This window comes from Marmota monax, unplaced genomic scaffold, assembly GCF_021218885.2.
Source record: "Marmota monax isolate L192 unplaced genomic scaffold, Marmota_monax_Labrador192_F-V1.1 WCK01_AAM20220418_F8-fsc00040, whole genome shotgun sequence".
NCBI lineage: Eukaryota > Metazoa > Chordata > Mammalia > Rodentia > Sciuridae > Marmota > Marmota monax.
Window position 1 is genome coordinate 5,145,049 of NW_026692782.1, and position 13,196 is coordinate 5,158,244.

Here is a 13,196-nt window from a genome sequence, read left to right on the forward strand (position 1 = left end):
GCGTGGTCACAGTTCCCTCTACCTTGCCGGTGCAGGGGGAGGGGGCGGCTCTGCCTCTCAGCAGGCCACTGCTCCTCTTCTGCCAGTGGGTCGCAGGCCCGCCTACCTTGCAGGAGTGATTGGAAGCTCTGTCCCGCCGCGGGCCACTGGGCCTTTTCTGTCGGTGGTCACCTGGCAGGGGCGGGGGGTGGTGGGTGGCTCTGCCCCTCAGCAGGCCACTGGGCCTGCTCTGTGCGTGGTCACAGTTCCTTCTACCTTGCAGGTGCAGGGGGAGGGGGCGGCTCTGCCTCTCAGCAGGTCGCTGCTCCTCTTCTGCAGGTGGGTCGCAGGCCCGCCTACCTTGCAGGAGTGATTGGAAGCTCTGTCCCGCCGCGGGCCACTGGGCCTTTTCTGTCGGTGGTCACCTGGCAGGGGCGTGTGGTGGGGGGTGGCTCTGCCCCTCAGCAGGCCGCTGGGCCTGCTCTGTCCATGGTCACAGTTCCCCTACCTGGCAGGCGCGAGGGGTGGGGGGCAGCTCTGCCCCTCAGCAGGCCGCTGGGCCTGCTCTGTGCGTGGTCACAGTTCCCTCTACCTTGCCGGTGCATGGGGAGGGGGCGGCTCTGCCTCTCAGCAGGCCGCTGCTCCTCTTCTGCAGGTGGGTCGCAGGCCCGCCTACCTTGCAGGAGTGATTGGAAGCTCTGTCCCACCGCGGGCCACTGGGCCTTTTCTGTCGGTGGTCACCTGGCAGGGGCGGGGGATGGGGGGTGGCTCTGCCCCTCAGCAGGCCGCTGGGCCTGCTCTGTGCGTGGTCACAGTTCCCTCTACTTTGCCGGCGCAGGGGGAGGGGGCGACTCTGCCTCTCAGCAGGTCGCTGCTCCTCCTCTGCTGGTGGGTCGCAGGCCCGCCTACCTTGCAGGAGTGATTGGAAGCTCTGTCCCGCCGCGGGCCACTGGGCCTTTTCTGTCCGTGGTCACAGTTCCCCTACCTGGCAGGCGCGGGGGGTGGGGGGCGGCTCTGCCCCTCAGCAGGCCGCTGGGCCTGCTCTGTGCGTGGTCACAGTTCCCTCTACTTTGCCGGCGCAGGGGGAGGGGGCGGCTCTGCCTCTCAGCAGGTCGCTGCTCCTCTTCTGCCGGTGGGTCGCAGGCCCGCCCACCTTGCAGGAGTGATTGGAAGCTCTGTCCCACCGCAGGCCACTGGGCCTTTTCTGTCGGTGGTCACCTGGCAGGGGCGGGGGGTGGGGGGTGGCTCTGCCCCTCAGCAGGCCGCTGGGCCTGCTCTGTGCGTGGTCACAGTTCCCTCTACCTTGCCGGTGCAGGGGGAGGGGGCGGCTCTGCCTCTCAGCAGGCCGCTGCTCCTCTTCTGCAGGTGGGTCGCAGGCCCGCCTACCTTGCAGGAGTGATTGGAAGCTCTGCCCCGCCGCGGGCCACTGGGCCTTTTCTGTCCATGGTCACAGTTCCCCTACCTGGCAGGCGCGAGGGGTGGGGGGCAGCTCTGCCCCTCAGCAGGCCGCTGGGCCTGCTCTGTGCATGGTCACAGTTCCCTCTCGCTATTTTCTTTAGTTGTCTCCAAATTAAGTTTATTTACATGCTGTAATTGTCCTTTCCTTCTTTGAAAAAAATTAAGGGAAAGTTTGCATCTAAGCTTGGGTCAAAGCTACAAAAATAGAAAGCCCTCTGAAAGTATTCTGATGTAGCTATAAGAAGATAAACTCAAGAAGACTAGAGTAGCAATCCTGTGTCAGGACACTAAATATGGTAAGAAGTGAAAATGGAGAAATAGTTTTAGTACATCTAAGCATTCCATGAAAATTCAGTTATTTAGTATCTGGAACTTAGTGAAATCAATCAACATGGATATAAAAATATTTTTGCCTTATTTATACTCAGAGGTGGATACTAAATTACTATCCACAGATATGATAAAGCAAAAAATGATAATTGTAAAAATAGTTGATTTTCTAAAAAACTAGCATTTCTTATATTCACTAAAATAAACTACTCTTTAATATAAAGAACATGCCCGTTAAATATTGATTAGGGTCAGTTTGGTTTCAGTGTGCCTACCTCCTTGCCTAGACACTGGATATCTATTCAGAATTTTTTCTTTTGTTTTCTTTTGATTTTATAGAATACTAGGAGAACGTTGTCATGTATTTCTTCTTCCTAAGAAAAGAGAAGCTGTGTAAAAATAGAAAAGCATGGAAAGGAAATGACCAAATGAATATTGTTACTTCAGAAATTGATGGGCAGCACCAAATGAGCCAGGATTCAAATGGACTCTTGTCTCTGTAAAAAGCAATGGGTGACAAAAGGCTACTAAAATAAATAGACGAGAAAAGGTTACCTCAGCCCTCCTGGGTTGCTCAGCCCCTGCACATTCTCAAGAAAGGGTTATCTTCCACACGGGCCTTAGACTGGTTCTTGGGATGTAACTTCAGAGCCTTTAGAATATTCTGCCTAATATTATGCCTGAGACATTGATCCATGCAGTACCAGTATAACCAGATAAATTTTACCTATCCCAACAGTGTAATGTATGGAAAACATCTGCCTCATAGGGGAAGAAAGAGAATGGAGATGGAACCACATAGGTCAGTCATGTGGGTTCTAGAGATCAAGCAACTGACCCTCAACAAAAACCCTGGAAACCAAGGCTTATGTGAGCATCTCTGGCTGTAACATTTCACGTGTGTTTCCACACATTGTTGTTGGGAAAATTCAGGGTGACTGATATGACACATTGGGAAGGGACACCAGAAATCTTGATTGAGCCTGGCCTCAGAGATTTCACCCAACATGCCTTTTCACTGATTTTAATTGCTTTATTTTTGCTTTAATAAATCATAACCACTAAGAATAACAACTATTCTGAATCCTGTGAGTCCTTCTAGCAAATTGTGAAAACTGAGCGTGAGGATCTCAATGCAGTAAGTCATCTTTATTTATATTGATTGTCTCTGTTCTCCACGAGTAACTTCAGTTCATTCCCTAAACCACACTTCATGCTGGTCTCAACTAAATGGTCAATGTATATGAATTGCTTCAGAGGATAAAAGAGGTATATTAGAGATTTGAACTAATTTTAGCCATAGTAATATATATTCAATCAATCAAAATAGAACTGCTCTGATAGTGGAGGGTGGGTATTGGCAAGGAAAATGCTTATCTTTATAAGCAGTGGCCTTTGAAACACCCTGCACAGAATTCCCTGAGTCTTATTCTGAAAGGTCAGAAAAAGATTTAAGTATATTAAACCAGCATATCTGAGAGTTTGGGAATTATCAGTATATACCACCTATAATAGTATGACATAAAATAGTATGCAAATTCATCATTCATTAGAAGAATTGTAGCCATGAACTACATACAGATGATACAGAAATCCAAAGGATTAAGAATTCCCTAAATATAAAAAGTATTTATTTTACATTAAATATTTTTCTTTACCAATAGCCTTTAAATTTGGGGGGAAAAAGATCAGAGAATATACATATCATGAAAAGTAAACCACTGAAACATTTTGAATTCATTAAAATGTCAGATATCCATCAGCAAAACTTCTTAAAACCTGTGTGAAGCAATGTTGGTTTGCCCCAATGAAAATGATAACATTTTAAAGGCACTGGAGAGGGACGAGTCCCCTTTCAATATAAATGTGGAGACTCCAAAGTTCCATGTACCATAAAAATAATGACACAACTCTGACAACAACCCCCTTGGCCAAAATGTTGTCATACTTTCTAGAATATAAAACTGAAAACCAATAATATGTCATAATAGATTCAATTTGTTATGTGTGCCTTAGGAAAGAAGTCTACTGGAGTGTGTTCATTCATTACTAAAACATTTTTGAGAAAAAAATCTTCTCATTTTTTTCCTTTCTATAACTGGTATTGAAATAAGCTTATTATTACATAATTGTGTTAAATTGGACTGGGAATAAATTTATATTCTGTCATATAGTATAACTATAGTAAGAAAATTAGGTTAAATAACTATTACCTGGTTTCTAATAGTGTAAATTCCAACTCAGATTTGGAAAAATATTAATGGATAAAGCCTAGCATCCACATCCTTTCTTATAGTTATAAGTTTTCAGCTACAAAAATAAAAAGTAATTTGTTGATAGAATATTAACCTTTGAAAGGTCCTAGGGTTATTAAATTGTTTAGAATTTTTTAAAGAACTCTTAAAATGTTGTATAAAACTAAAGCAAGGAAAAGAAAACATTACACTTAGAAGTTTGTAGAATATTTTATATTATGACTGGGGCTTATTTTGTTAAGAAATATTGTTAAGAAAACTTACAGATGTAAGTTTTGGAGACACATAAAGCAACTGTTACCTTCATGGAATTGATATCCATCTAATTTCATTTTAGCATAGTTAATAATTTAAAAAGAATATATAAATTATATATGTCTTAGACCACTTCCATCATAGAAAAAAATGTTAATTTCATTGCAAATGAAGAGGAAGAATTTGTCTAAAGGTGTGATTATTGAATTAGAAATGATTCCTGTACAATTTAGACAAATAAAACTTGCTAGAGTGCCTAAAGTCACCCTACATTGGAGAGATCCTTAACAGTTACACATATTTTCAAAAATTGTTCCCACTCAACTTTGCAAATGTTTTGCTGTACATCACCTACAGTGTCTCTTAAAAAATAACAAGGGGGACAAGGAAAGTGATGACAATTGGAGGTGAGGGCTCTTGAAGTTAGAGGAGGGAGAGCAATATGTGTGGGTATGACAACTCAGGAGTTTTAATAACCAATTTTTTGGTCTGTTCTTCAAAACCTCCTCACACTAAGTTTCTGTTGTGCCCTAGGGCTACAAAACACTGTCTTTAAATATTAAAGTTCTATATAAAGTTAATAAGATATTTATACATTCTTGCTAAAAAGAAGAAAGCCTTAGGGAAACTAAAGTATAAATAGATAATCCTTTGAAATAAAAAAAAAGTTCTGATCCTTAGTGTAATCCTCTGTGGAAGTTTTTGCACTGGAAAGTGATGTTTTCTAATTTTTTTGCATCATAAAATCCAAGAGTCAAAATGAAAATTTGTAAATATTTCAAATTAAGTCATTCTTTGAGAGGGAAATATTTTCTCATTTTTCCTTCAGGATGTTAAGTAATTATAAACATTAAAGTTAATAAGGAGCTAATTTCCATTAGTCAAATGATACATGAAAATCAAGAGATTCTAACTATACATGGAAGTTTAAACACATTATTATTGCTGAAAATATACATATTGGTTGAAGTCTTCCTTTGCACAAAACAGATATCAAAGAATCACAAATGTAACAGTTTTCAAAATCAAATTTATTTGTCCAGGAAACTCACCTTTCCAAAGAAACAAGAAAAAAAAAGTAACATTAACACATACTCTAGGGGCTAGGATGGTGGCTCAGTGGTAGTGAGCTTGCCTCACATGTGTGGGGCACTGGGTTCCATCCTCAGCACCACATAAAAACAAATAAATAAAATAAAGGTATTGTATCCAACTACAACTAACAAAATACTTTAAAAAACCCCCACATACTCTAGGTATAAATTGTGTTTTCAAGCATCTATGACTCTACCTCCTCAATTCTTATTCTTTAAAATGTTCATATTCCTTTGAGAGTCAATTTGTATTAAATATTCTGTGCAGATGGGCCTAGGGATAAAGAAAAGAAGGAGTGAGGTCAGAATACAATGAACAATTCCAAGAATAAAAGGAAAGCAAAAAGGAACCTTGAAGTTATCAGCAACCCATAGGAATTTCCTATTAGGACTTGCTACAGTTTGGAGTTGGTTTGATCCAAAGCTTCATGTGCTGGAAGATGTGAAAGTATTGGGGTGACTGGCTTGAAAACGATGATTAGATCATGGGGCACCACCCTTGCAAGGGATTAGTGTAGGTCTTGAAGGACCAGTTTGGTAAGAATGCATTACTGTAGAAGATCAAGCCCAACTCCTCCTGTTTCACACAAATACTCCCTATGCGATGACATCTACATTGGGGTCTCACCATAAATCAACACAGGGCTATGCTCTTTGCCCTTCAGAACTGTAAGCTTAATATAAGACTTCTTTTTCTATAAAGCACTAAATCTCAAGTATTCTTTTCTAGCAACATAAATCAAACTAAGGCATTACTAATCCCAAAAAAGCAGCAAAGAACCAATCATGAAACACTGAGGTCTACAATAAGAAAAGAGATGAATGTCAATTTTCAAAGTTAATATCTTGGGGATGATTAATTAGAAGTGCTTTTATAACATCTAACAAGTGTTTTCTTTTTATCTATAAATAATATTAATATTATATTAGTGATCAAGTACATAATACATTTTCCAGTATTGAATTTTTTTAAATCTCTACATCACTCCTTCGTCATAGACTATTTTAATACCACACTGAATATGATATGATATCTACTTTGGAATTGTTATGACTTAACTCTTGGTGAAAATAATATGATTGTTATAATGAGAAGACTACAATCATATAGTAATTATAATATAAATTAATATGAATAATATTGATCCACATAATAACATATTGGCTCTAGATTATTATTTTTCACCTAGTTTAGTGCAGTTGTGTTAATTTTATTGAAATATACATCCAATTCCAAACTTGGGACTTAATGGGTAAAAAAATGTTCAAATATTATTTGTTCCTCTTTATTCACAAAAATCATCCCACTAAATTATACATTGTATGGCCTTAGACATGAAATGGTACATCACATCATCAAGCTTATTATCGTTCTAGTCATGTCAGGAGATTAATACATTTTCTTTTTAGCATCAGTTATAAATATTCATTCAGGTCTTACTGTATTCACTAATTAGATTTATATTATTTTAAAAATTGTAGGTTTAAAATAAATAGTGTATGAAATTTATAAATACCCAATTCTTGAAAAGCAATACTAGTTTTACCATTTTTATCAAGCTAGTGTAGACAGTGAATTAAGAAGTTGCTATGATTTGGATGGTTAGTCCATCCAAAACTCATGCTGAATTTTATTCCCTTTTATTCCCATTGTAAGAGTCTTCAGAGGTAGGACATTTAGGAGATGAATAGACCACAAGGACTGTTCCCTTATGGATGAGATTAATGGCATCATAAAAGGAAGAGTGCATCTCCCTCTTGTTCACTAAGCCTCTTACCTTCCACCAACCAAATAATGCAAGGAAAAAACCCCACCAGATGCTGGCCCCTCAATCATAGACTTCTCAGGCCCTACAACTGAGCTCCAATAAATTTCTGTTTGTTATAAATTAGTCTGTAGTATTCTGTCATGTTGGCACAAAATGAACCAATACATAAGGAACACATAAGGACTAAATTTATAGGTTAACCCCCCTCCTTCCTAAATTTCATGCTGAAATGGTTACATCAATATAAAAAAGACTTTCATCCCAGACCTGGAATATGTGGAGCCATTTACAGATACTTTGAAAACTTCAAGTTAGCATTGCAATCGTATTGGTACAACAACTTGGACAATAATATCATAGTTATCACCTGTCAATAATATCATAGTTATCACCACTCTTGTAAAAAACATCATGTATTAATTTCTGATCCAGGTTAAAACTCAGTGGCTAACAGCTTCAGGAATATAATTGTATAAGGACCTGTATGTGGTGAGCCGCTTCTGCCGTTTCTGCAGACTATGGTCGCCATTACAAGATGACGCTGGCTCCGCTGTGGTCTGTGACAAACAACTCCTTATCTGGGAAAGTTGGCACATGATTTTTCACCACCCTGTGAGAAAGCTCCACGCGGCAGCTTTGCATTGGGGCTTGGGATGCTTTATTAAGGCTGGGAGGGGCATCGAAGGAAAAGAAGAAGAAATATCAAGGGCCTGAATAAACTGCTGAAAGAAGATTCCTGAGTTGCGTCTTCCTTGCGGGCAAGGGGTCGCGACACCTGTACAAGAGTCCCTCTACCTATTATATTTAAGGAAAAACCAATCCATAAAAGCCATACACTGACTATTGCACTTAAGATTCAGGTAGGAGGTTGTTCCAGATAGGGCAATTCTAAGCCCAGTGCTTGCATCATGAGATGGACTGCATACTTACCACAATCATGCTCAGGCATGAGAACCCTAGACATAATAATTCTCTCTGAAACACATGTAAGAGAAACCTCCTTGCTGGTACTTGCAGCCTCCTGCCATGTTGGAGAGTAATACCTGCTAATCTACTCAGCAACTGCTATGCAGTTGAACTAACCCCTATTTATCACTCATTCCACAACTAAAAAAATTAAATATTGCAAATTATATAATATTGCAAATTATATAATTGATGCTTTATATTCTCATAAATGCTTATCAATCTGCACTTTCATTGATAAAGTTTACTAGAGAATACTCAACAGTAAAAGAAGAAAATGAATACTTATCTCAAAAAGAAGGAAGTCAACCTGAGCAACAATAATGATAATTAACAGCAGCTGAGTCCTTATCTCATGCCAGAGACTCTATTTAGTGCATTTAAATGTGTTATTTATTTTTTGCAAGAGTCCAATTTACAAATGAGTTTAAATAACTTGTCCAATGTCACCAGGTTAGTAAGGCATTTAATTGAGATTTGAATTCATGCAATCCAACTAAGGCTCTTAAACTCTTAACAACAAAGCTAGTTGATCTCATCTCTAATGTACATTATAATTAGCAGAGATAGCAGTTAAAAAAGTTTTTATTTAAAAAAAAAAAACTGATCCTTATCCTCAGACCACTCTGAGTCAAAACTTTTTTATGCTTCCAAGGAGATTCTACTGGGAAACCAATGTTGAAAACCACTGCACTCTTGGCTATATTCTGAAGATCAAATGGATTTCATTGAAAAGAAATGGTTTTGAGAAACAAAAGGGAATTAAAATTTTATTATATTCATATTTCCTTTGAGAGTTGAGAGAATATTGAAGCAGTAAATGTTTGTTGCTTTCCTCTGCCTGAAGGTATTCTTCCTTTGTATAATGGCATTATGATTGTGCTTTGGAGAAATACTTCTGATCTAATCAGGCTGTGACTCTGCAACTATAAAGGATGGTCTTCTATCCCCTGGCCCACAGGCAGACACCCATTCAAAAGAGTCCAATTAGGCATTCTCTCCCTTTTGAACTTCTAATCTTGACTGAATAATACAAGAAGAGAAATAGGTTTGAGCTAATTTATCTTAACATCAGGACCCTAAAAGTCTATTCATGAGCATAAATCTGTAGTGATCATTTGTTTTTGTGTCTGATTCAAAGAATTTTAATCACCTCCTCTCACATACACACACTCATATATATGTTTACATGCACACATACACATACACATATGGATGTATATTTTTCTCTTATATATTATTCTGAGTCCATTTCCCTTGTCTGGAAAAAAAGGAACTATAGCTGCAACATATTTATATCAGAGAATAGATTTCTGGCATTAAATCCTTAAATATATTAATAATTTAACAAACCATATCAAAATAAAATAGTAGGGTAAAATATGATGCTGATTTATAAACACAGTATGAATAGAGGATCTGCCTCATGTCAGCCATGTTCCTATTTAAACATTATTATTTGTAGATATTTAAGTGTGACCAGAAGTCTTGAAACATGTATTATGTCACACCTCCATTTATAGCATCATAAAAATCAAAGCAAAAAGGAAAAAAAAATAAAATCTTTACAGACTAATCTGAAAGCAAGTAATGGAACTTTGGTGGCCATGTTATATTAATCTCTTATTACTTTTCCCTTAGGGCTGAGATCACTAAAATATAAATATTATCGTGCTAAAGTCTGCTAAATTATAGAGATCATGAATTTATAGCCTTACCAAACCTGTTAGTTAAAATCTTCATTTTAAATTTTATGTAACAATGTAGCATTTTAAGAATTGGAAAACGAGTATCTGGGATGATTTACTATGAAGTAGTTGAAATTATTAATAAACATGCAATTTATTTTCCCAAAAATTTATTGAAGGAACTTCAATGAAACAATGAACATTAAAAATACAACAAGAGCAGGACCACCCCTGCTGACCTTAGGACCCAGGCCAGAGCCCAGGCCCAAGTCTAGGACTGCTCCAGTCAACCTGCTGACCCACCCAGGAGCCAAGGCCTAGCCCGCCTCCATCTTGGGACACTGAAGCCATCGGCATATCTCTCCCAGGTAGTAGCCTCCACCTTGGGATGACAGGGCCTAGAGGTAGCGGCATACCCGAACAGGCAGTCCAAAGCCATTATAAGGGAATCCCTTTCAGGCCCATCTCTAAAAGTGGTTACATCTATCTTGGAACACCCTCACAGCTATCTTGAGTTACCTCTGCTATTGCTGCCACCACCTTTAGATACAGCAGCATCCATCAGAGGACACTGGCCAGGGACTGTAAGCCCAACACCAAGGTGAGGTATGAATAATCTATAGGAGCACTACAAGATTATATGGTAGAAACTGTAATACCTCAGATCTGCACTGCAAGAAAGGAAGACACATAGACAACATGAAAAATAAAGGAAGAACGTGCCCCAAACAAACCAAGATATTACAAAAATAGAATCCATGGATAGGTCAGTTGATGAAATGTCTGAGAAGGAGTTCAGAATGTACATAATTGAAATGACCTAAATGAGCAAATTAAATTGAAATGGTCTAAATGAGCTAATTAAAGCATGACCTAAATGAGCAAATATAGGCAAAAATTGATCACTCCATCAAAAGATAAGAGAGCAAATACAGGCAACCATTGATCACACCAACAAAGAGATAAGGGAGCAAATACAGGCAACAATTGATCACACCAAAAAAGAGAGAAGGGAGCAAATACAGGCAACAATTGATCACACCAAAAAAGAGATAAGCAAGCAAATACACGTAGCAAAATATTACTTCAAAAAAGAGAGATTCTGGGGAAAAAAAAGTCAGAAATTCTTGTACGAAGGAAACAATAAAGCAAATAAAAAACTCAATAGAAAGCATCACCAACAGACTAGATCACTTGGAAGACAAAACGTCACATAATGCAAACAAAATACACAATCTTGAAAATAAAGTTGACCACACAGTGAAAATAGTAAGAAATCATGAAGAGAACATCCAAGATTTATAGTATAGCATCAAAAGACAAAACCTAAGATTTATTGGGATAGAGGAAGGCACAGAGATTCAAGTCAAAGAAATGCATGATCTCTTCAATGAAATAATATCAAAAAATTTCCCAAACATGAAGAATGATTGAGAAAATCAAATACAAGAGGCTTACAGGACAATGTAAAAATGTACAAAAATTACCAAATGTAATTAAAGTTGTAAATTTTAAATGAGAAAAATGTACAAATGTAGAAAATTACATCAGATCTACACCAAGGCATATTATAATGAAAATGCCTAGTGTACAAAATAAGGGTAGAATCTAATGGCTGCAAGAGAGAGGGATCAGATTACGTACAGGGGGAGAACAATTTGAATCTCAGCTGATTTTCAACCCTGAGCCTCAAAGCCAGGAGATCCTGGAACAACATATACCAAGCTCTGAAACAAAATGGGTGCCAACCAAGAATCTTATATCCAGAAAAATTAAGTTTCAGATTTGATTACAAAATAAAAACCTTTCATGATAAACAAAAACTAAAAGAATTTACAATGAGAAAGCCTGCACTACAGAGTATTCTCAGCAAAATATTCCAGAAAGAGGAAATTAAAAAATAAAAATGAAAATCAGCAATGGGAGGAACTACGCTAAAGGAAACGCCAATTAAAGGAGAAACCAAGTCAAGTTAAAAAAACAAAAATAAACCAAAATGACTGGGAATACAAGTCATATTTCAATAATAACCCTGAATGTGAATGGCCTAAACTCATCAATTAAAAGACATAGATTGAAAAATTGAATTTTAAAAAAAAGACCCAGCAATGAGCTGCCTTCAAGAAACTCATCTCAGAGGAAAAAGACATCCACAGACTGAAGGTGAAAGGGTGGGGGAAAATGTACCACTCTCCTGGACTGCATAAACAAGCAAGGGTTTCCATTCTCATATCCGATAAAGTAGACTTCAAACCAAAGCTAGTGAAAGGATAAAGAAGGACATTTTATACTGCTTAAGGAATTCATGCATCAACAAGACATAACAATCATAAATATCTATGCCCTAAACAGTGGGGCATTTATGTATATCCAACAAACCTTCTCAACTGCAAGAACCAAATAGACCACAACACAATAATGCTGGGTGACTTTAATACACCTCTCTAACCACTGGATAGATCTTCCAAACAAAAACTAAACAAAGAAATTATAAAACAATTAATATTATAATATAATATAAAACAATTAATAATTTAAACTTAACACACATATATAGACTATTCCACCCATCAATGAGCAAATGCACTTTCTTCTCAGCAGGACATGAATCCTTCTCAAAAAATAGACCACATGTTATGCCACAAAGCAAGCCTTAACAAATACAAAAATGTAGAGATACTACCCTCCATTCTATCTGACCATAATGGAATGAAATTATAAATCAATAATTAAATAAAAAATTGAAGTTACCCCAACACCTGGAAACTAACTAATATTATATTGAGTGGTGCATGGATAACAGAAAACATCAGGGAGGAGATCAAAAAGTTCTTAGAGGTCAATGAGAACTCCAATACAACTTATCAAAATCTCTGGGACACTATGAAGGCAGTGCTAAGAGGAAAGTTTATTGCATTAATATCATTCATTAAAAGAAGAAAAAATCAACAAATAAACAACCTGACATTACATCTCAAAGCCCTGGAAAAAGAAGAACAAACCAACCCCAAAAGTACTAAAAGACAGGTAACAGTTAAGATCAGGGCGGAAATCAATGAAATTGAAATAAAAGAAACAATTTTAAACTAACAAAACAAAAAGCTGGTTGTTTGAAAAACAAAATTGACAAATCCTTAGCTACCCTAATGCAAAGATGGAGGGAGAAAATTCAAATTACTAAAATTCGTGATGAGAAAGAAAATATCACTACAGATACTACTGAAATACAGAAGGCAATTAGAAACTATATTGAAGATTTATATTCCAGTAAAACAGAAAATCTCAAAGACACTGGCAAATTCCTAGAGGCATATGCATAAACCAAACTGAGTTGAGAGGACATACACAATTTAAATAGATCAATTTCATGCAAGGAAATAGAAGATGACATCAAAAGCCTAC